The sequence below is a fragment of the Vicugna pacos genome, chromosome 1 (genome assembly GCF_048564905.1).
Source record: "Vicugna pacos chromosome 1, VicPac4, whole genome shotgun sequence".
In the NCBI taxonomy this organism is placed as follows: domain Eukaryota; kingdom Metazoa; phylum Chordata; class Mammalia; order Artiodactyla; family Camelidae; genus Vicugna; species Vicugna pacos.
In genome coordinates, this window is record NC_132987.1 from 90,031,320 (window position 1) to 90,056,222 (window position 24,903).

The window sequence follows — 24,903 nt, forward strand, 5'->3', positions numbered from 1 at the left end:
ATCTGGTGAGCAGCAGCTGTCCTTGCAGGATTGTGGCACTACTTGTAAGAGTAATGGAAGCACCTCATAGGAAATAGCTGGATCATGTACTAACTGTGAGCTTCTCTGGTCACCTGCAGAATAACTGAGCTGGGAGAGGGAGTATGGGATGACCCATTTTCAAGTTGCTGACATTCTTACAGTATTAGGTAGAAGCAGGAAACAGTGAAATTTAACTATCAGAAATGTAATAGCTATATAAGTAGGTTGAGGAAGTCCCAGTTATGCTAAAGGGAGATATGGTTATCAGTCATGAGTACCTTTTTTCTTGGTTGATAATAATTCTTTCATTACGGAAGCATTTACACGATATGGTATTGTTCTATAGGGTTTATGAACATTTTTTTCCTACTGGGAGAGATCTGTCCTTCTACTTGAATTTCATCATTGCCTATGAATATTTATTTGAATATATGAATATTTATTTCATCACTGCCTATGAAGAGTCTTCCTAGGATTATAGCACGAAGAACAAACTACTGGGAACATGTAATCAAATTGAAAGTTGTTTTCCCAGCAAAAAAAAAAAAAAATTAAACATGAAATGTAAAAGACAGTAACATAGAAAAATACCAACTGCATAAGAGGAAATCTAATAAAATATGTGTAAAAACTTTACAGGGAAAACATTAGTGAGAGAAATTAAAGAAATCTAAACCCTTACAGTTGTGAATATGAAAAATCTAAAATCAATGTTTTATGCTTCTGCCATAAAAAGCTAGAAAAAGAAGGGACAAATAGTCTAGAGTAAGTAGAAGAAAAAATAGCAACTAATCCAAAAATTTTCACTGAGCAGCTGCTTTGTGTTGCTGTAGTATTTAAATGTTGAGCATATATTTGGATTCACATAGTACTCCCTTCCCTCTCCTCATTTCTACACACAGAAGTGGTGACACCCAGGGAAATACTGCTTCAGTCTCCAAGAACTATATCAATCCAGGTGCCTAAGTTAGAGGACAAACAGACAATGAGGACAAGAGAGAAGGTGCTGAAGCATGACTTATCTTTCTGCCCTACAGATACCCTTTTTAACCTGTGTCAACTGCCATGGTGTTCTTGATACTTCCCACCATAATGCAACTCAGAAACATTATCACACTTCCTGTGGGTGTACTAACACAGCTGCTTATGCTAGATCCATATTTGCTTGTGATTTTCTTTTTTGGCTATGGTCAATCTTTTGAGTTTTATAAAATATAGTTTATTTCAGAAATAAACAATTTGTAGTAATTTACCTATCTGGAGTCTTGTTATCAGAAATGATAAACTCTATATCTGACTAATAATTTGGGAAATTTTGTAGACATTGTCTAATGCTGTAAGACAATGCAAATAAGAGGACTTTCCAACCTATACATTAAAGTTTGATTTTTAATAACCATACACATTATTTGCTGTCCAACTCAGTTCTTCAGTCTAATAAACACATCCCTTTCCAGCAGTCTCCAAGTGAATTATCAGTGAGTGCAAGGAGAGAGGTGATTAACAATTGTTTTCTCTCTATAAGGAACTATGAGTATTTTATTCATTTTTTATTAAAATATTGACAGATTATTCTTTAAGCTTTGCCTCTAACTCTTCCAAAGAAGTATATACATTACTTTTGGGATAAGAAAAAAATTATCTAAAAAGGAAACAAAATGATGAAAAATCAGATTGACAGTTAACTTCATAACACAATTGCTTTGGGTAGTTCGGACTCTAGAAACTTTATTTTATTTCGGAATACTTTATCAACAATAAAGACACTGTTATTCAAAGGTGCTGGTTCACTGCTCAAACCTGAAAGATAAAAAGCATGAGAGGAAACAGAAAAAATATTCAGCCACTATATCATATAGAATTGCACTTAATTTTACTTGGTAAAGTAATTTGTATTCATGTTAGTTCATTTAGATGACTAACCATGCCATACTGTTGTATTATTAGCATCAACATCTGTGGCCATTGTAAGCCAACCAGACAAATTCAGCATCCAGCTCTTTCTTCTCTCTCCATCCTAGAAGAGCCAAATAGTGAGGATTACAAGTTGTTATAATAGTTAGGGCTTCAACATGTAAAGAATGTCTCATAAATGCAACAAAAATATTAGCATTTAACACTGAATTTTAGGTGCTTTTAGTTTTTTGAGAGATGAATTTGAAAGAGTGGATATTCTTTGAAGAAAATTATATTAGAAAGGTAATTACATATTTTATCATAGATAGATATACAGGTAAAAAATAATGAAGAACATGGCATTCCAAATATACTGCAAATCTCATGGTTGGTGACTGAGTGATTAACAAATCTTCATTTAAAAAAGTGTAGAATGCTTATTTTAGAATATATTGTTTTTCAGCCTACTACATAGCTAAGTGATGGGTCATAGATACAACACTGGTCAAATAATAAGGTTAGAATCAATACCTATTTAGCCTTCTAACAAATGTATGCTAAAGCCAGGTTTATGTAGCAGACACTGGAGTATACAACAGTGCGTCTTAACATTTTCACTCTCTTCAGTTCAGGTCAGCATATTCTGAAGGCCTTATTGTTTCAAATTGGTCAACATATCCTAGGCAAGGATATGGGGCCATCTCTGATTAACTCAAATCCTCTCTTGCAGAAGTCAATCAACCATCTCCAAACAAAACATGAGGAAGTAGTTCCTCAAACACAGAGAGAGGAAGTTCCAGATAATTTGGATTATTTATATTTTGTAAATCTGAGCTACTGTAAGTGTAGTCTTTTAGGATCATATAGTTTTGCCCATAAGCAAAGTTGACTTAACAACCTGATTAAAAGTATCTGTGAAACTTCATCAATCTACCTCATTGTTCCAACTATTTACACTGAATGAAGCTTTTTTCCGTGAAGTGTTTAGTCTCTTACCTGTGACCGAGTCTATCTCTTACGAGATCTTTCATTGGAATAATTACCCTGTTTCTATCCCTATCTGACACTTCCATCCTCTAATTCCCATCCCCCTGGTTATCTGCCTCAGTCGTGGCACCAATTTAAATTTCAATTTGCTGCTCTCTCTGGATTTTTATGCTAAGAGAATTCATTAGGGAATGCAATTTGGCACTTGTTTATGGTTTTTTCCCATCAGTCTGATGTGCCTGGCAGAGATATTTCATCTGTGGTGTCAATGTAGATCATTTGGAAAGCTGTTAAGAATCTTAAGCAGACTTTTTTTGGACAGCAAAGCCATACTACCCTGGCAGCGGATTTTAATAAAACTTCCAATACCTGTTAGATAAGGTCCTGGGAATGTATGTCTGATTTCCAGGCATTAAGGTTGATATTTCTGTGTTCATTTAATTCCATTTCTTCTTTTCTCATGGAACATTACAGGGTGGTTGTTCTGGCAATTTTCAAGTGAAAAAGTTAGAGGCACTGCACAAATCTTCCTTGAAAAGTACAAGGTAATAGAGATAAATGATGTCTGTGACAACTTTATCTCCATGAAAATGCAATGAAGTTTAGTTCAACTTCTGAGCTTGTGAGTTCTTAGCTAATGAAGATGACTGCAGTTTGCAGAGCAATGAATTATTTTGGAATAAAAAGAGCAGATTTGAAGAAATTCCACTTTAAGTATTTACCTACAGTGGAATAAATGTAGAGTAAAAGCTCTGAGATTTACTATCAAGATTGGGAGGTTGTCAGTCCTGATACACTCTGAGCCCTACTTTATAGATGCATGAATACGGCCTTCAGGAACGTAAGTTAAGTAGTCACCTAGCTTTGTCCTGATTACCTTCAACAGAGGGAGAATTCTGAAATATATGCTTTGCATAGAATTTATTCATGATATATATAAAACAATTTTAAGTGTAATTTTGTCATTAGGCACTATGCTCACCACTAAAGCCATGGCTCTCAAACTTAAGCTTGTAAACAGATGACCTGAAAGGCTTGTTAAAATATATAGGTGTTTCTGATTCAGTAATCCTCAGCCCAAGTGATGCTGATCTTGCTGGCCCTGGACTATACTTTAAGAACCACTACTCTAAAAGTACCTTTCTATGAAAATATCTTTACTCTTCTAGCAAGCATTTCTTATCTGACTGACTCTGGCTCCCACATCAGCTATTTCTATGATGTAGCTCTTATGCTCTAAATATCCATCTGTTTTTGCATTAATTACACTCTCCACCACTCTCTAGTCCCAGGTTATCCCAATCTCCAACTTCTGAGATTGCTTTATTAGGATTTCTCAGTTATATGGCAAATGTATAAAATAGCATTCATTCATTTAACAAGTTTTTGGGCTTATAGTATATACCAAACATTGTTTTAAGCACTGGGTATATGTGGTGGGAAATACAGACAAGGAATCTACATTCTTGGATTATATAAATTAGTAATGGTGGGGAGATAGCAAACAACTGAATAAACAAGACAGCGTGTGATAGAACAAGGTGATGGAAGTCAGGGAGATAGACTGGTGGGTATGGAATGTGATATTTTAGAAGGTGATATTTTAAACTAATACCTGAATTGTAAGAACACAACTTCTTGTTTGGGGGAAAAATGGCACAAATAAGTTCTAGTTGGCCTCTTCCATTGGAAACATCTCTATTTTAAATCCTCTAAATTCCTCAGTATTTTAATTTTTACACTTTCCTCTTTGTCCTTTCTAAATGTCCTCTGTTGTACTTTGTTAAGAATAGGAGACCTCTTCAGATAAATAACCTTACTGGAAGTTTTATGCACCTTTTACCTCTGTGTCTGTTACACAGTAGAGATGATCCGTATCTTCACTTACTGACTTCTGCTTTCCTCCTATTGAAGTGGGAGAATGAGCTACTTCCTCTCCATAGCTCAGCCAGCCACTAGTGCCACGATCTTCTTTCCTGTCCTTTTCAATACTACACCTCATCAAGTTTCCCTTGATGAAAAAATGAATTTTTTCCTTTTCATTCTCTTCAGTTTAGAAACACAATTAATCTCCTATATCTTCTGATCTATTTATCATCTATCTATCTAGCATCTCTACGGTAACCTGCCCTTGCACTTGCTACATTTAGTTACCATTTTGTCACTTTTTTTCCTTTTCCCTAAAACATTTGGAAAATGAAGGAATGGAAAGTGAAACTTTGGAGGTCAGGACAACAGTGCTTATAATTCTACTTTTGGAACATGTCAGGTGTAGGAATTTAGGGAATTTCTAGATTAAACTTCCTAAAACACAGAAGTGATTATATTTCTACTCTTTTAAAATATTAACTACCACTCAGTTTCTTATACTAAATGTCCAAAGCATTTAGTTTCACCCTTCACTCTGTCTGTAACCTATTTTTCCAATCTTACTTTCTTTTTTTCCCATTCTCAAAAACTGTGATGAATCAACCATCTGTTTGCTTCTATTTTATATTCATATATTTCTCTATCTTAGTTTTTATTCAATGATTCTTTATCTGAATTCTTTCCTATAAAATTCTAGTAGAACAGATTCTACCCATAGTTTGTTGCAAGCACAAACGAACTTCTCCCCAAATTCCACTTCAGTCTTTCATCTGGAAGTAATATATCCATCCATGTTTTGATCATTGGTAGTATTTATTTTGTAATTCCCTTTAGATGATCACTTTCTCTCTTATACATATTTGTATACTCACTATAGCTGTTCAACATGAGTGTAGATTTCTAGAGGAAAGAAATAGTACCTAATTCATCATTATAATCTTCCAAATGCCTAGTATAATGCCTACCATCTTCAAAGCCACTGGTTCTAAAAGTGTAGATCCTGGACTAGTAGCATTAGTATCATCTGAGTACTTGTTAGAAATGTACTGAATCAGAAACTCTGGGGGTGGGGGCCTAACAATTTGCACCCTCCAGGTGATTCTGATGATAGCAAAATTTAGGACCCACTCTTGTATGCATTTGGCAAATATCTGTTGAACAGATGGCTGGATAAACAAAACATGAATACATACAGTTGATTTTTAAATAAAACATATGACTGTTACTGTAATTATTTCTGCTGGAAAATGCATAGTGTTGAGATTTGACCATTAAATTATGAAACATCTTTGAATTTTGATTAGAACAAATCTGATATGCCGTACTTCCTAGCAATGCTCTCTAACATGCTGCTTTCCTCAAGCACTTTCTCTTAATTCACACATTACTTATACACCTGAAAATGTGACTGCTGAAAATTTTTGTAAATGTTTGTAAGTAAGTCATTTATTTTAATTCACTGGCAAGATAAAGGATATCTATCAGGGTCTCTTGATTTTTTTCCCCCAATAAAATAGAGCATTCTGTAATGCTTTGTGAATTGAATGTGCATGTGACTCCTGTGAGGAACTTGTTAAAATCTGATTCAGTAGGTCTAGGATGGTGTCTGAGATATACAAGCTCCCAGGCCCTGCTGCTTGGTTCAGGGACCATCTCATGCGGAGAAGGATAATAGTACAATGTGGTTTCTAATCTAACATGCCAATTAAAATCACTGTGTAGATAGGCAAGGGGCTTGAGGATTTGGGCAGAAGATGTATCTCCTGGGAGCTTCACTTCCTTCATCTGAGAACTACAAATAACGTGTGAAACCTCTAGTATGATGCCTGACTCACAGTAAGCACTCAGTAAAATGCAACTATTATTATTCAAATAAAAACTCATTAATGACATAATTTAAAAGGAGTGTTAGAATATTATGGCTCCAACTGGTAGCAGTGTCTGTGGACTGGTGTGCAGCTGGTTAACCCTGTTCCTGATGCACTCACTCTGGAATGCGAGGACAAAAAAACTGATTTCTACTGTCAGCAGTTTTATAGCTTCTGCAATTTCAACTTGAGTGCCTGCCATTGACCCAAAGCAGCTGAAATCACAGGTGCAACCTTCTGAAAATTGAGCACTTCTGCCTCTCCCTGATTATCAGTTATTCCTAACAGAAACAAAGAAAGTTGCAACCCATTGACTGAAAATTTTGATTTCTTTATTGTGTACGTAAGGACATCTTTTCATACTGGCTCCTATCTTGTTGTACAGGTCTGTCAGAAACTGAGATTTAAGTAACAAACATATTGTTAAGAGATTTCTCATTAATATCAGGCATTAGCCAAAGAATTTAGTGTACTTATTGTACACACTAGACAGCATATTATTGAAAAACTAGTTATTTAAATTATTTATTTTAATAGGACAGCCTTTCTTTTCAGTTTATAAAATCAAAAGCAATAAATCCAATAGACTGTTTTGTTGTTCACTGAAGGACAGTTACCACTTATAGAGATGAACTTCTGACTGTCAAATTAGATCACATTCTAAGGTGCTCTTGGAACTTCTTTGGGAATTACGGACATGTAAATATAACAGCTAAATACTCAGTTTAAGCCACAATGATTCATCAGAAAAATATATGCTTCAGATTCAAAGAAGAATAGATTAATACCCAAAGACTACTTTGAAAGACATTGTATTAAATATTTAAGGAAAGATGCATCATCTAATGTCATCTTATTCCTTTATGAAAATCGAGAAAGAACAGAAAAGCAAGTAGAGTTTTCTGGATTTGGAGTGGAGGTGGAGTTTAGAAGTAGAGAAGATAAATACAATTTTTAAAATGATTTTTAAACTTAATACACATAGTCCAAGATCTAGCAATTATTATGGAATGCTTTGATTGTGTGTTGAATTTTCCAAAGATTTTTATCATGAGATTTAAAATTTTTTAATTAAAATATTATCAGTAATTAAGTCCTAGTGTTAGGTTTAATTAAAACAGGTTCTGATAAGCATTTGGCTGAAAATCAGCAGCAGTCCATAAGCAGTCAGTAACTACCATATATAGATAAACAAGAGCTAATTTATCACACTGGTGGCAGGTTGATTATCACCTTCAGATGTTAAGTCAGCATATGATGGTTTTCTGATAATAGGACAATCGGTGGCATTAAAAAATAGGGCATTTTTCAACCTTTTGCATAACTTACTGAAATGAAAAAAGGAATATCAAATAAGATAGTTTTTCCTCACTTTTAATGGCTTTAACTGACTTTAGGAACATGAGGATTAAAATGGGAGTTCAAATTTTTTCTTTCATCATTGCATCTCTTTAACACTGTCACACATATTGAGAGTATTCTTATTCTTCAGTTTTCATGTCTTTCCAACATGTTTTGAAATTAATTCTTTAAGCTTTTCAAAAAGGGAATATATTTTAAAAGGGAATTGAGTTTTAAATGCACATTATAATTTCTCTAAGATAAATCTTATTTTCAGACATCAATTGATTTCTCCCTGTAAAAATGTTTTTACCCCATACAATTTTCTTACTTTAAAAATTCTCTCCCTTCCTCTTTCTCCCAATTTATCATCTCTATCCTCGGACTCTTCTGACATATACGTCCTATTTAGTTGAAGTGAAGTCGGCAACATCAATTTATAAATAACTACGGGAAAAAGTATGTGGCCTCGGTGTGAAAAACTTTAATGGCATCATAGAGAGTCCACTGTCAGTCTCTGGGCAGTGCTTGAAAAATTGGCACTTCTTTTTCCTCTCTGCCACCCATGAGTGAGCCCATCAGCATTTAATGGGGCCAAAATTTAGCTTAGCCCAGTTAGGTTCTGCACTGTCATTCCCCTGAAGCTACAACCAGGAAGTTCCAAGCCCACACTCTTGACAGGGAGTATGAATGTTGCTGTCTGGCAGACAGCGTTAGATCCAGAAGCTTACAGAATTTTGAAGGCCTTCTTTAAGTAAAAAGAGTACAATTTACTTTTCCAAAAATGCTACTGAAAGTGTTTGACTATGGGAACACTATTGCTAGGGCTTCTTGTAAGGGGCTAGTGCCAACAAGGAGCTTTTTACAGAAAGTGCGTAGAACATATCAAAATCCCTGATTCTCAGAGAGAAAATCTAAGGATTTTCTGATGGTCATGGTTAGCCAGCCTGCTTCCATAAACACATTTTATAGTTAGGCATTTACTCGTTCACCTACTTATTCACCCATCAGTTCAATGTTCTGTCAATGAGTAGGCAAATGCCCCTTTTAAGATTAGGTTGAATTATTATGTAAAGTTTTCACAATCAGTTACAATTGTGTTCTTTGAAAGTGCTCAGCAAAAGCCAGGACAAAAGCAATGTGACCAGTCGATTTTGCTTTTCCTTTCTTTCTTATTTCATAAGGCCACATTTACCACTTAGTTCTGAAAAATGCTTTCAGTGGTATTAAGGCAAGATGGGAGGTTTAAGGTGGGGGCAGAAGGAAATCCCATCTCTTAGTTTACCAGGATGCCAGTCATATTGGACTAGAGGACCACCCTATTTTGGTATAACATCTTAACTAATTACATCTTCAATGACTGTATTTCCAAATAAAGTCAAATTCTGGGATACTGAGGGTTAGGACTTCAATATGTGAATTAGGGAGGCAGGGCATAATTCAACCCATAAAAGTAAGGCTAACTAAAATGCCTTGTGCAAGTTTCGTTTACTTTATATCTCATTTGAGCATACTGACTAATTTTATAGATCTAGTGAAAAGGTTATTTAGATGGTGTGTTAATTTTCTAGGCCTGCCATAACAACGTACCATAGACTGGATGGTTTCAACAATGGAAGTTTATCTTCTCACAGTTCTGGAGTTTGGAGATCTAAGATCAACGTACAGGCAGGACTGGTTTCCTCTAAGGCCTCTCTCCTTGGCTTACTTTGTCCTCACATGGTTGCCCCTCTGTGTGCACAAATCCCTGGTATCTCCTTCACTTCTTATAAGGACCCCAGTCATACGGGATGACAGCCCACCCATATGATGACCTCATATAACCTAATTACCTCTTTAAAGGCCCTATCAATAAATAAGATTACATTCTGAGGTACTGAGGGTTAGTCCTTCAACATACTGGGGGTGCACAATTCAATCCATAAAAGATGGCCTATCATGTTTTTTTCTAATTAAAACCTGCTCCCTGCTAGTGAAAATTTAATTTGGCTATTGTTGTTTCAGTTACTATTTCTCAGTGTCAACTGTTAATTATATTAATCATAAAAGTTTTATTGAGCACCTTTAGTGTACAAAGTTTTCTCTACTCATTAATATAAAGATCATCATACAAAGATGAGATAAGAGATCCCTGACCCTAAGCAATTTTCTAATGAAGTTAGGAGGAAAAAGGGCAAAGAAAACTGAATGAGACTGTTGAGTGAATAGATTTTTCTCCAATGGGTAGGAATGACATTGTGCTACTGATGGTGGTTGAGGTGGATGTTAGGGTTGGAAGCATAAAAAATTTCATGGAAAAGGTAGCTTTTAGGTGTACCTTGAAGTATATGTGGAGTTTAAATGGGCAGAGATCACATTCCAATAAATCCAAATATAGAAATACTCATAGCATGGAAAACAAAGTTAAATTCTATCTGTGATACCAAAAGACCATGAAATAATTGCAAATGTTTCAATAAAAATTGTATGCAGTTGATTATATGCTTACGATCATGTGAAAGTTTGGGATCCATTGAATCAACATTTAATACAACATCATAAATAACAGTAAATATTTATAGAAAAAATTACTGTTTCTGACACTGTTCTGACCACTTTATAGTTATTAACTCACTTAGTCCTTATAATAAACATATAAAGAGGGAGTTATTATTATCCCCATTTTGCAGAATGCACACACACACACAATTTCTTTTGGATCACAATGAACACCTTCCTGAATATACAATGGTGTTATGACCTAACAGGCTGGATAAAAAATTCTTTACTGTTGATTTATGAAGAAAATAAATGGTTGTGGACTGGGATACAAGCTATTTACACTGCTATTTTGTTGTAAATTTAAGGATGATCCCAATGACTTTTCTTTTCTTTGGATATTTATCTATTTTTTTTTTCAATTATACCATTTAGGAAGCATTATACCATGATGTTATTACTTTTCTAATATAGTGGTAGTTAAAGTCTACTTAGAGGCAAATTCTAATCTGTTGAATGAATAAGTTTATTCTATAATGTGTTGGAACAAAATATTTTGTTTCTTAACCTGAACATTTTCCTGCTTTCAAAATGTTTTCTTAGGTTTCTGCATACGTATGGAACACTTTTCCTCAAATCTGACTATTGCTCTTACCACCACCACAAACATCAATTATCCTAAGGCTGCCATGAATGTGCCAGGCACTATCTTAAAGACCAATGGGCTAGGCAGTGAGCTAAGCACAGATATTATTTTATTTAATCCTGATAATAAGTCCATGATATAGGTATTATCACCTCCATTTTACAAAACTAAAGCTTTAAACACCACGCATACCATTTCCATCATTAAAAGCTCCATTTAGTACCCACCTCCCCCACAAAGCTTTCCAAATTCTTTTTAATGCTTCCATAATTTTTTGATTACACAATTTTTAAAGCCAGAGTCACATTTCACATTTTATTCGTGGAATACATTAACATATGTAATTCTCCTACAACATTTGGGAATAATCAAGAAGAATATTGGTTTAAAAGGAAATTTATGCCCTACTTTTTATTAAAATGTCTGTATTTTAATTATTTTGCCCAGATTATCTTGGTAGCAAAGTAGTATCAGAGAAGGGTAAATGAAAGAAACTGGAGTGGAGAAAATGTTGCCATATGCTTATAGGTAATTGATAAGGGATCTTTAAATTAGAATGAGACTAATGAAAATTATTTTAAAAACAAAACAAACTAAAACAAAACACCTTCGAGAAGAATAAGCCTAATCTCTAAAGAGTAGAATGAAGGTGACTTTCAAAGGCAAGCTGAGCAACTAAATGGGAATGATAATTCATTGAAAGGTTTAATCTGTTTCTATTTTCCTATAAAATGAAATAAGGAGAAATAATAAATTGACTTTAAATTATATCAATCAAGAGAAGCTAGGATATGTATGATCCAAAATGTTAATTTCAGAAAGGAAAACTAGCCAGTCTTCTGTTTCCAACAGTGTTTGTAAAAATAGCAAGAATATTTTCAGTTATGCCTCAGTTATTTTGAGAGGTAAAGATACAATAATGAGTGATAAAAGACCCTTGCTTTCAAGAAAATCATACTCTTGGGTGGTATATGAGAACAAATCAATGTGATAATTTCTTTGTTTTTATAGAGAAATGACATTTACTAGTGATTTTCCTTAAAAGTATTGAAATTAGAAAAATTAGAACATAGATTAGCTTAGTAATTAGTGTTACTTTAATTGCTTATTTCTGAGTTCTGAATGCCTTCTTGCTGTTCTTCAGAAGACTGTTTTTCCCTGTTACAGTATTATATTCTTTACATTCCTAAATATTTTGTTTAGCATCTTTTAACTGTAACACTTAAATGTTTAAACATGATAAGTCTTATTTTATTTTATTCTTTTTAATGATCACTTTAAACATTTTTTCATCTTTGTCTAAAAACAATTAATAGTTTAGTGTCTAACTTTTCCTCAGCAACATAATTCTTAATTCCAAGTTCATTTGTGTATTGAAATTCTAATTTTGGTAGAATTTCACTAGATCATTTCTGTATTTGTCATCAGAAAGACTGCTGCTGGCTTTCTTATCTTTTTTTCTGTTTCTCTTTATGGTGTTGAACATGTTTAGCCTCTCTCCCCCCATTCTTTGCAGCCTGCCATTAGGCTCATTTTCTGTTTTCTTTTGTAATCTCCAAATATGTTTGTGGGAATGTAGGATATAATATATAATCAATATTTTGTAAGTACACTTTAACTTTTGAAAATATTATTGTTTGTCTCATTATAGTCAAGTAGCAGCATATTTGATGTAAAATGTGATATTCATGCTCTGAGATGCAGACTTAATAAAACTTTGAGGAAGTTAAGTGATTCTTTAAAATGAAATGAAATATACATGTTGTAAGCATATTCTGGATAGAATTATATTTACGTTTTCTACTTAACATTCAATATTTACTCTGTGCTCATATTCTAGCCCATTGTTTAATTTAGTTTTTATTACATGTCACCTTGTATTATTATTTGGTTAGTATAAATGAGTACTATTTCCCCCAGTAGGTGTCAATCTTTGATATGTCTTTTAATTATCCACAGGGCATAGTATACAGCCTTGCATACAGTAGGTGCTAAAAATTATCAATTATTTGATTATATTTCCATGAAGATCATGTCCACTGTATTGATCAACATTACTAACCAATTAGTTGTTCCCTAGCTATAGAGGTAAGTAAGGCCTTCTATGTTCTTTTCTCAAATGACTGGCTTCCCTAGGTTTTTGATTTGATGGGAGTGAATTAGGAAGGTACTGAAAAGCAGTTAGTCTGACTGAGGCTAACCTGTAGCCACTTGGATAAGGCAGAGAGTAAAATATGAACCTCTCCAGTCTCTTTCCCTCAGAGCTTGCCAACTACTCACTTCACAGTAGTGACATGCTGGGAAAATGAAGAGTAGTTTTTTTAACCTCTGGACATTGAATGATAAACATAATGACATGCTTGTCTGTATGAAGATGTCACTTCTGCATCAATAGTTTCCCAACCTGTGTATCACATCCCAAATTCATCCGGTTTTCCTATGATAAAGAGGAGTAGGCCTTTCTAAATATGTCCTGTAAGAACTCAGTAAGATTCTAGCAGCCAAAACAATACCTCATTCTTCCCGTACCCTGCAAAGTCCACGAAGCCTGATGTATCTCCATCAATAAGGCAGTCTTTGTGGATTATACAATGCCTTCATGCAGAAGTCCTCCTTTCAATGGCAATTACTCATGGGAAGGATAGCATGGTAAATTCCTAGCATCAAACATACTGGAATGGAGGGAAAGGAACAAAAACACATAGAACAAAACTCAAACTCTTATACAGAATTTCTGCCAAGGTCCAGACCCATGCAGAATAAAAGAAACCCTCTGGTAATAGATAAGTGAAAGTTCTTTTTCACTTCAGGCTTTTATTCATGCTGTTTGCATAGTTTGGATGCTTTTTCAGCCCTTCCAACTTCATTCATCAAGTTAATATTTACATACCCATCAGCTCGCAGCTAAAATAGTATTTCTTGAGCACAGCCTTCCCTGGCATAGGCCTTCCGTTACTCTCTCTCATTATCCTCTGTAACTTTCCATTGTGTCTTGTAGTCTGTAAGGTCCTTGAGGTCAGGAATCACGTCTGTCTTGACCATTATGGTAATTTCTGCTCCTAGCACAGTGCCTGACGTAGCAAGGATAACACTATGAAGGTATTCATGAACTGGTATTGAATTCTATTTATTCTTGTGAAACCAGGTCAGTCCACCTATATATTCACATTGCCAATCACAGTTTCAGGTTTTGGATTGACTCTCTTGAATTTATAGTCTCTCACTGCTCCCAAGAGACACCAGTGGCGTTATTTTATTCACTTACCCTCTTCAAACTATTACTTCTTTTCCTATTGTAATTTCTCACGAATCGAGTTTTGAAAGTATTCAGTCAATTGTTACTTCTCACAAGTTTTTAACTTTCCTCTATATGGCAAAAGCATGGAATATAGACACTGTCACAGAGGGCATCATTATGATGCCCAAGCAAAATTTGATCCACCAGATCAAACACACACATCATATGTAAACATCAAAGTAAAGTGGATTTTCTAACGTTGAGTAGATACTCAAACAGATATTTTTGTTTTTGAAACATTTTCCTGGAAGGTACAAATGACTTGAATGTGTATCCTTGTCTTCACTGCAGCTTCTTTACTTGAGGAAAGAGGTGGATTGGAGTTTCAGGTATCCGCAGGGTATATAACACTTTGCTGTATTTCCTTTGAGATTCTCTCACCTTCTCTACCACAGCATGGGGGAAGGTATGCAGCCAGACTTCCTGTGCATTTACTGATAAGGATATGGATTTTTTAAATGTACATTATTTTAGACATATCAACATACTTCAGGCTTTAGATCCAAAGGCATTATGATAGGAACACAGAGATGACAAAACAGGAATGAATACCAGCCACATCAGTGAATACATTCTACTGTTACCTGATGATTATTCAAGGGAGAATTTACAAAGACCTGAATAAAATTATCTCATATTTATGTTACTATGATCACTGTCTTTTCTTTGGTTTAATTTTTTATGAAGTCTTTAATGATTAGATTCATGCAAAATGTGAAGCAAAAGTTACAGCAAAACCTACAGTGTCAACACAGGAAGTTAATATTAAATCCCCAAAGAGGAAAATATTGCTCATTCCAGAAATCTAAAATATAAATTTGAGGGCAGGTTACTGACACACTGCTGTCACTGTTGTCAGCTCACTAGTACTCAAAGGTCCATGGAACCTCTTCTATTAAACATAATTGCCTGTTCATGGTGTTGCAACATCCAAACAGATTATAGATACTTTCATGTGATGTGTGGACAGATTTTAGAATTACTTATTATCTTGACACTTTTTAGCCCCAAATATTGCTGAGCTACTTGCATTGTAATAGATACTGTGTCTGAATATTTAAAAAAAGAATGTTCTAAATCCTTAAAAATTAGAAATCTTTTACATCCTTTTTGGTAATTATCTAAATGTACAAACAATCTTTGGAAAATATTACAGCTAAGCCCAAATATGAAGTGATATTTCTGAGCTAGGAAAGATAGATTATTTGATTAATGATCTGTTTTCTCATGTGCATAGCCATATTTAAACATAACATAAATGGCCTGTTGTATTTTCAAATGTGTGTGTATATAGTTTATATGTTCCTGAGTTTACTAATATCTGAACCTCTTGGACCATGACAGATAAGATGTCAATAAAAAATAAGTGCTAGTTGGTGCAAACTATGAAATGTTCAGTTTACTTCATAACAGTGAAAAATAAAAAGGCATAGGGTAGAAGTAGCTCAATAATGACATCAAATACAAGTTTTTGTCCCTTTCTTGGGGTCTATAGACTGACATATGACTAACCACTTCCCAATATTATGTTCAATCTGACACTTTAATTAATTTTACTGCAGAAATTCCCTACTTGGGGCTCAACACCTCAGTTCTCCAGTCCCCATCACACTCCACTGACAATAGAAAAAACCAAATAAATAAATCAACACAAATGATAACTTTTGGTGTCAAGTAACAAGATAAGACAAACCTAGGGATATGGTGGACACAGTCAAAGAAAACAACAGAAACTTGCAGAATAAAGTCCAAACTATTGTTACTCACTGCTAGAAATTGAGAGGATTCCTTTTTATACTGGCTCTTATCACTAGGAAGCAGGATCCTATATTAATGAGAACTGGTTTCTGTGCCATTTTAGGAAAATTACAGCCAATTTCATAGGATGTGTATATTCTAATGACATGGCTGTATTTTATATCTGGGACAGTCAATCTCTAGGTGCAGAGAAAGATAAATATTAGATTAATTTCAAGTACATAATTAGGATTTTTCTAGTTAGTAGGATGAAAAGCATAAATGAAATTTTTGTTAAGTTATTTGAATTTAGTTTTAAAACTCTCCCTGTGCTAAGATTAAGTCCTTATTTATTGTTTGGTGCTAAATAACCTTTTAAAAGGAATTGAAAGTGATAGGAATGCTTCTATTAGTTACAGTAATAGATATTTTTAGCATCTACCATATGTGAATTGTTCCCAAGGAAAAAGTAGTATAACAATGAAGATACCAGACTTGGTTTCTTCCGTCATGGAGCTTATCATTTAAGTTAAGAAACACAGTCTATCAAACAATCTCTCATGGACACACATATACATACTATACTGTGCTAAATGCTATGAAGGAAAAGTACATGGTGCTATCAGAACATGTAATAAAGGGAGCCTGTTTAACATGGTCAGGGATGTCTGGAATAAGTGATGTTTTATTTCTATGAAAAGGGATACTTAAACTGGACTGGAGAATGTGACAAGAGGGAAGAATTTTCACATAGAGGGCTCAGCACGTGCACAGATCTTGAGCAGAAGTGAAGAGAACAGAAAAGGGTATGAATCATCATACGTGATGGTCTGGGAAGCCAGCGGGAGGCTAGATTCTGCAGGCCTCTGAGGCCACATTAAGTATTTGAGACTTAATCTGTAGAGCAATAGATGTCAATGAACAGGAGGGTTAAATGACAAATCTGCATCCTTAAAAAGAAAATATCTTACTTGGCAAAATAAAAGACAAAATCTATGCTAACTCTTCATATTTTCTCCTCCTAGGAATCTCATTTCAAGCTTGTGCAATCCAAAAGTCTTAAACTATTTTCTAGTACCATAGGGAGTTTTCCAAAGCAAAGATTCAGTTATTGAGGGTGATCCTACTTTAATGATCTACATACATATAAACATTTATTGATAATAGAAAGGTCCCTTAGGGATCTGATGCTCTCAGTGGGTTGTGCAGACATTCTCTAAGAATCAGTTTTATCACCCTGGTGGTGGCAGAAGCAATGGCGTGGCTTATAGTGTTATAATACCTGAGTCACAACAAAAAGATGGAGAGGGTTTGTTTGGCTCCTGCAATTGATGGATGGTCACCATTGGATAGCAAATGAGCAGTTTTGGCCAAATTGGCAAACAAGGAAGAAGAGAATCTCAAAAAAGATGTCTGGACTTGGAAATCAAGGGAATCTGGCCCAGATTCAGGAGATGTTGATGGGTGACATGAGAAGGAAACCAGGCTTCTGTGATGGACCAGAGCAAGAAGACCAATAGCTTTCTTTGCATCTATATACCTGCCCTGGCTTAGGTACCTGAGAGCATTATTGTTTTTCTGGTGGTAGTGTTTATCTTTCTCCCCTCAAATATGATTGTCTCCCAAAGATCCTCCACATCTGTTTTTCCTCTTCCATTTTTCTCTCTGTCTCTCTCTCTTTAATCTCTTTAAAAATACTTCATTTTTAATTTAACCTCCCACCTCTCTTCCTCATCACTCCTTTCCTTTTCTTTCTTTTTTGCAACTGACCATGATATGGAACACAGGTAAGTGCTTTAAAGTATTTGCTATATTCATTTTTAAAAAGTTTTATAATTTCTATTCATTATTTATAATTTATCTAAAACTATTAAAACCAATTCTAAATTGCTATATTTGGATAAGATTTATTTTTATTTTAAGTCAGGGTTCCTTGAAAGGAAGAAATAAACAGAGTGATATTCTGCTGAAATCTAAAGAACAGGAAATGCTCTGTGTAACATATCACAGTAATAAAAGCTCACATTAGCATTGTCTCCTATTTCGAGTAGACATTTTTAATCATTTTCTAGGCAGTAGATGAATAATAATATTGATTTATGAATCCTTAAAAAAACAAGTTGACCAAAAGCTGTTGGGAAATTAATTGATTATATTAATAGTAGTGCATACTTTAAAAAGTGCTAGGTTTAAGGTTTTGCATGGGTTATCCTCATTAAATCCTCGCAAAAATCTTACAAGACAGCAACTGACATGTTATAATTTTATAAGCTGTGAAACTGAAGTTTAAAAAGGTCAAATGAATTGCCTTCTAAACAGGCAGTTGGTGAGCTGAGATTCAAACCCAGGTAGAGTTACTCTAGAATTACAAACTTCTTTGCTAATCTGGTCAACTGTCTCTTACTACTCCTACATTTGTAATGTAGCATCAACTGTGCAAAATTGTGTTAGTAGTTCACAGATTAAAAAAAGATATTTTCAACTTATAAATTAAATTGCATTTTCTTTGGAAAATTACAATATTTATTCCTACACAATCTTTCTCTATTTTGTTTTATTATTAGCAATAATGTCTTTATACATTGATATATAAATTGTAAAACCTAAAATTCTAGCCCAAAACATCACTTTAAAAAACTTAAAGTTAGTACTTGAGGGGGAGGATACAGCTCAGTGGTAGAGCACATGCTTAGCATGCATGGGGCCCTGGGTTCAATACCCAGTACTTCCATTAAAAAAATAAAGATATTACTTGAGAATAGATAAATTTGCTGAAAGCAAAGTCATGTTCAAATTTGATTTTGCATCATTTGGAATTTTCTAAAATATACAAAGTGGTTATAAATCTTTTTGTATATATTTGTAGTAAGCATAACATATATTTGCAGTAAGCAGAATCTGCTCTTGGTAATGTATTTGCTCACTTATTTTTTATTGTCCTGCTCTTAGTATAAGATGTGCTGTTAGTTTACATGATTGGTAAATTGTCAGGAATGAGACAGTTCTCATTCAGGACTTGGCAAATCATCAAACTGGCAATAGGGTTTTCAGGTTTCTAAAAGCTTCAATATATTGAGGATTGACTGCTGTCCAGTGCCTCTGCAGAGGTGGAATTACAATAACCAAATGTCTGAAAAGAAACATAGGCTCCCCTATGAAGTGATCTTATGAGACTGCAGGACAAAAAAAGTTAGAAGGTCTTTGATCTCTTACTCTTAATCAGCTGGGGCACTAGCCTAGCCTACGATGGCTCATGCGCCTAGAAGACAGTGAACTCTCACTGCCATTGCATTTTAGGTTTTTTCCCATCTCTAGACAGCATTTATTCTGTGAGTTTTCATGTATCTACCATAATGTGGAAGAAGCATCAAGAGATAAAGGGGAGTCACTAAATTCTAGGTAAGAATATTTTTATTCTAATTCCTTTCAGGAGTTTACTAATACCAATGAGCTAGTCTCATAGTCCCTCTGATTCTCAGTTACTACGTTTATAAAATAGACCTTGTAGGCAGAACATCAGAGCAAAAAATAAATGATACATGCCTCACTATGAATCTTCCCTATCACTTAAAACATATATGAGACATATAATAAAACGTAAACACATAAAAGATCAGAGTAGCAATTGACACAATCATTTTACAAAAATGGAATGGTTCCTAGGAGGAAGACCCAGTTGAAATATTAAGTAATATACAGAAGTAAAGTGTCATCAGAAAGGGATGTGTATGGCTGTAGAACAAGAGAAAAGGAGAAGATCACAGAGGCACAGTTTGTAAAGTTGCACATTTTTACAGGTGTGTGGGAGAAGTGATTTAAAGTAGATGACTCATGCCCTGTTTTCCACCCTAAATAACATGGTTCGAAAGAAGCAATTTGAGCTTAAATAAAGTGTGTATGTAGCTTTGCCCCACATTCCATAAGATGAATTGCTCTGACAGGCAACAGCAGAAATTTGGGGGTCTGACTGGATTCTGTACACTTGACCATCTAGAAAGAAAGTACTAACAGGCCAGTATGAATGCTTGGTCTTTCATCTCATTTTTAAATCACTGACTGAAATTTGGATTTATCTGTCAATCTCAGGTTATTTTGAGTTAGCTCCAGTCAGCATCTTGAATCTCAATAATACATCAGTAAAGTGTTAAAGAAAAGATAATACCAGGCACATAGTAGGAGATCCTTTATAAATGTTCATTGAATGAATAAATGAGTTAATTTAGTTTATGAGCTTATACGAAGGCCGTAGAATCCGACTTGCTATAATATAAAAACATCTATAAAGCATTGTTTTTTCTTAAAGAAAAACATGGTATTTTAAAGTAAGGAATTAATGACTTATAGGTCAGAATTGTTACTATGAGTATATTCTTTATTCTATTTGTCCAGCACTAAAGAAATATTTCTGACTGAACAATTTACACCTGGAGAATAATACTGAAAAAGACATTTCTTCTAAAATAAACTTTTCTAGCCCATTTCCCTCTTTTTGCTCTCTTTTAAAAAAATAAACTTGTTTATCTGCCTATTTTTCTTCTACATTTTCTCATAGAAGGAAGCAAAATATGTTGACATTGAACTTTGATGCACTATTGAATAACTCTTCACATCTAAATGTGCCCCAAGGTTTTGCTCTCACATTGTTGTATTTGTGTTTCATTTTTGATGAAAACATGATTTCAGAGAACAAAGCATTTTGTTAATAAGCTCAGAATGTCAATACATTAAAATAAGAAAAGTAATTTCTACCTATATATTATGGGGTTTTGGTAATGGGGAAAATCACAATCTAACTATGAAAGTATTAAAACAGTAAGTTGTTTATTATGTTTCTAAGTTTATCTAAGACTCCTTGAAATTTGAACTATTGCAATTCAATCAAGACACGAGACAAAAGGAGTTAAATAAGACTATTTCATTATTTACTTGTTTTAACAAAAATAAATGAGTAAATGATCATCATATTCTGTGTTTTATGTAGCAGGCTAGGGTTTTCATTTTGCTTTCTTGACCTGAGCACCAACCAAGCTAGGCAAAAAAACATTATTTAGCAGAATAATTTAAAATAATCATTCAAGAAACATTCATCTTATACAGAGTGAATCAGATTCTCTAGATATTAAAGTTGGAGCCAGGCTGGTGAATGGCCACTGTCACTTTCCCTCATCTCTTGAGCAACCAACAAACTGGAACCATGAAATGGTGGCAGGAAAGGGGTAAAGGAAGAGGGTGTTTATCAGCTGGACTTAGCTCCCTGATGATGCTGGAGAGTGGGCATCTGTATTATGAGGAGTAATTATATTACTTAAAAGTGATTTTATTTAATGATCAGTCTGGTGCAGACACACAACAACACCTCAGAGAGGCTATGAAACTGAAAGAGATTCATTATACTCAAGGATCCTAGAAGGGGGAGGTGCAGCATGCCACAAAGTGGGTTGTATTGGAGGAGCTCCAAGCCAGCCAAGAGACAATGAGGACCCCTGGGCAAACACGCTTTACTAGGGGTCAGCGCTGACTATAAGCTTTCTATTACGTCTTGATTTCTTTTTTTTTTTTTTTTTTAGTTTGAGCAAAGTAAGACGATAGTGAATTATCCTTTCATCTAGTCTTTGTATATTTACTTCAAAATGTATACCAATCTATGATTAAGGTAGACACTAAAGACTGAGCCTATAAAGTATTTTTTCCCCCAAGAAATAATAAAACCTGAAGATGTACTTCTTACAGACCCTGCCTACAGATTAAAAAAACCACAGTAACCAAAAGTGTCTTTAATGTCCTGAATTGGGCAATATCTTATGGCATCTCAGACTTGGTAGAAGTTTTTAAAAAGTTGTATTTCTTGTTTGTTTTTTGGTCTTTATCCTCAAAGAAGGAACAGACTTAGAGACATGTTCAGGATGATAAAAGGAGATTGGGCACTATGTCTTTATACCATTTTAATCCTTTAATCCTCTTAAAATTTAAAACTATTTACATAAAAATAATAGGAGTTAGGTCTATTTTTCTGTCATTTTACAAATAAGGGATATGTTAGAGAGGAGTTAAGTTACCCAAACTAAACAGCAGTTCTGGAATTCAAATCCAGATATCTGGGCTCCAGAGATTGCACTCTTAGATTCTACACTAGGTGCTGCGTGAATGGACACATAGAAAGGTCAGAACTATCCTTTTAGTGACATTTTTCAATCCTCTGGATTTTATTCTAATTTTGGATTTCTTCATTGCAGACAGTGCCCATTGTAGTTAACATGGCTGTTGTGCCCCAAATCTATCTCTGCCTACTCTGAAGACCTATTTTATCAACCTTTCTCTTCTAGAAATAAGTCCTGGGACCCAGGATTTATCTTGTGTAGCCCTTGTGGCTTGGCATCTGCTATACATGTACACTATTTCCATAATCAACTTTCTGTTTGGATTCTAAATATTACAGTACGAATCCTCCACTTTCCCCTCCATATCCTTGTGCTCTTCTGCTGTGGTATCTCAGCCTTCTATCTTATATTGTTGCTACCAAACATCTACTCAAAGAAGTTTTGACCTTAGACGTTTGCTGAACCCCTTGGACACTGGCTTATACTTATCTGGTTGGATTTCCACAGTTAGTCCAAACCCACCCCGAGGTCTCATTGTATGTCCTCTGCCCTGTAGTGTTCACTATTTGGTCTTGTCTAACTTATAAATCTGGAGATATAACAGTATCCTCCTCTATCAGTTTTGATTAGAAAATACTCAGGAAGCTAAATGGAAAAGTATGGATCTGGTTTTAAAAGGATGAAATGTAAGTGCTATGTAGTCAGATGAGATATTGAAAGAAAAAGCCAAGCTCATATTAGAACAATTAAGAAAGCCCCAAATCTGCAGCTCCAAGTCAAAGTTTGCTTTTCTGAGAGACAAGCTAAAGAGGTGTGGAGACATAATTCTCCAACTTTTCTAGTGGTAGCTATTGTTTGTTGCACTTAATCTGTCAAGGACAAATCTCTGAGGGTGACATGACCAGAACTGAGCTCAGGAGTTCTCAGGCTGAGCTGCACTTTCAGTTCACTGTAGGTGCTTTTAAAAATACTGATGGCTGAGCCTTACTTCCAAAGATATTGATTTAATTGACCTGAGATGGAACAGAGACATTGGAATTTTCTTTTAAAACTTCCTAGGTGATTCTATTATACAACTAGAGATGAGAACATGTAATGAACCCTTGGCAAAATTACTGAAAAGAAAAGGTCCAGTGTGTTTGTTCTCCCCACCTTCCACATGCTCCTCTCTAAGCATGCCTCAGTCTGCTTGCTGGGGTCTAACAGTGCCAAGGGCCCCTTCCTATGTCTGGCCACTTTTCAATCTGAGCCTTTCTCATGAGACGGACTTGACTCTCTGCTCTTGTAAATGGCAGGAAAACTGCTTGCTGAACTAGATTTTCTAAGACGTGAATAGATAATTGTCATTTAACATGATTAGTAGTACTGTAGAATATTTTTCTCTTCACCCAAAATGAGACACCTCTTTACTGAAATTGAGTAGATTTGGAGACAGAAATGATTATTAGTGCTCCTTGGTTCTTGTGTCATGGCTGGCTTCTTCTCTGTCTGTTTGAAAATCTGTCTTGAAAACTGGGAATGGATTGACTTATTTTTCCCAGAGGGCTCAATTGCTTCTACTGATATTAATATCTGTGAAAAAGTAGCCATATTTCCCGAGCGGTTGGCACTTCTGTGGTTGCATTTATTAGGAAGGAATATAAGAACAATAGCAACAATGAAACAATTCAACTATGATTTGGAAAAATACTGAATGGAAATATACTTAGTTTCTGTATAAATGTTTTTCCTTTTGTCAAAGAAAGAAAATATTTACAATCTGTAAGGCATTAGATGAACTTTTAAAGTATGTGCCACCAGATACAAGGTTTAATTTTTTGAGACCCTAAAGATGAATGTTTTAGCTATTATGTTATTCTGATCATACTTGAAAACATAACAAAACTAATTATTTTAGAATTCAATAAAGGATCTATGTTCAGAATCAGTACTACTGAAATATCCAGGAGAAAATAAAACCTGAGGGAGGATGTTTGCTGTTTGTTTTTAAGCTAATAGAATGACTTTTGGCAAAGCTTTGGTGGTCTTAGGATGAACCTGCTATGAGTGAGTATGGGTGTGTGGCTATGGCTGTGGGGGAAGAAATTAATTTTTAAAAATATATATTATTTCAACATTAATCTCATAGGAGATAATTATAATATTGATATTGTAGGAGATGATATTAATAAAATAGGCATTTAACTAGAAAAATTACAGCATACAAAAACATAACTATTAAGAATAGATGCTAAAAGAAACAAACAGATTGCAGCTGAATGGAAAATACAAAACCTGGGAGTGCAAAGACTTGGCTTAAGCTGGCTGTATGACTTTTACCAAAATGATTTCTTTGTACTCTATTCCTTTAAAAGTAGCACTGGAAGAAATCATGTGTTAAAAAATTTAAAGGTCTCTTAGGAAATAAAAAAAAATAAAAATACTTTGAAGAATTATAATAAATTTTATAGCTTTTCTGGTTAAACAGAAACTCAAAACTAAAACTACAATATATGTAGAAATCTGTTTTACTTAGTTTAAGGAATAATCAGCGATCATAGCCTTTATCTTTTTTAATTGAATAAAAAAGTAAAAGGTAAACAAATGATTTTAACTCAGAATTAGGAAAAAATGTAGCAAAATCAGCCAAACATAGATGTAAGAAATTAATATAGAAGCAAAACT

General features: G+C 34.5%; 1 long non-coding RNA gene across 2 annotated transcripts in view; it reads right to left on the reverse strand.

Annotated features, from left to right (window-relative positions):
* Positions 1 to 1,723: 1,723 nt before the first annotated feature.
* The window catches only part of LOC140698979 (uncharacterized), a 48,103-nt gene continuing 24,923 nt past the window's right edge, over positions 1,724 to 24,903 (reverse strand). The window contains exons 3-7 of one of the 2 annotated variants that reach the window (XR_012077064.1): positions 13,997 to 14,177; positions 13,620 to 13,778; positions 3,274 to 3,388; positions 1,945 to 2,038; positions 1,724 to 1,821 (exon numbers count right to left, since the gene is read on the reverse strand). This is a non-coding gene — a long non-coding RNA (uncharacterized lncRNA). The remainder of the gene's footprint in view (positions 1,822 to 1,944; positions 2,039 to 3,273; positions 3,389 to 13,619; positions 13,779 to 13,996; positions 14,178 to 24,903) is intronic. The other variant, XR_012077024.1, reaches the window with a different exon arrangement.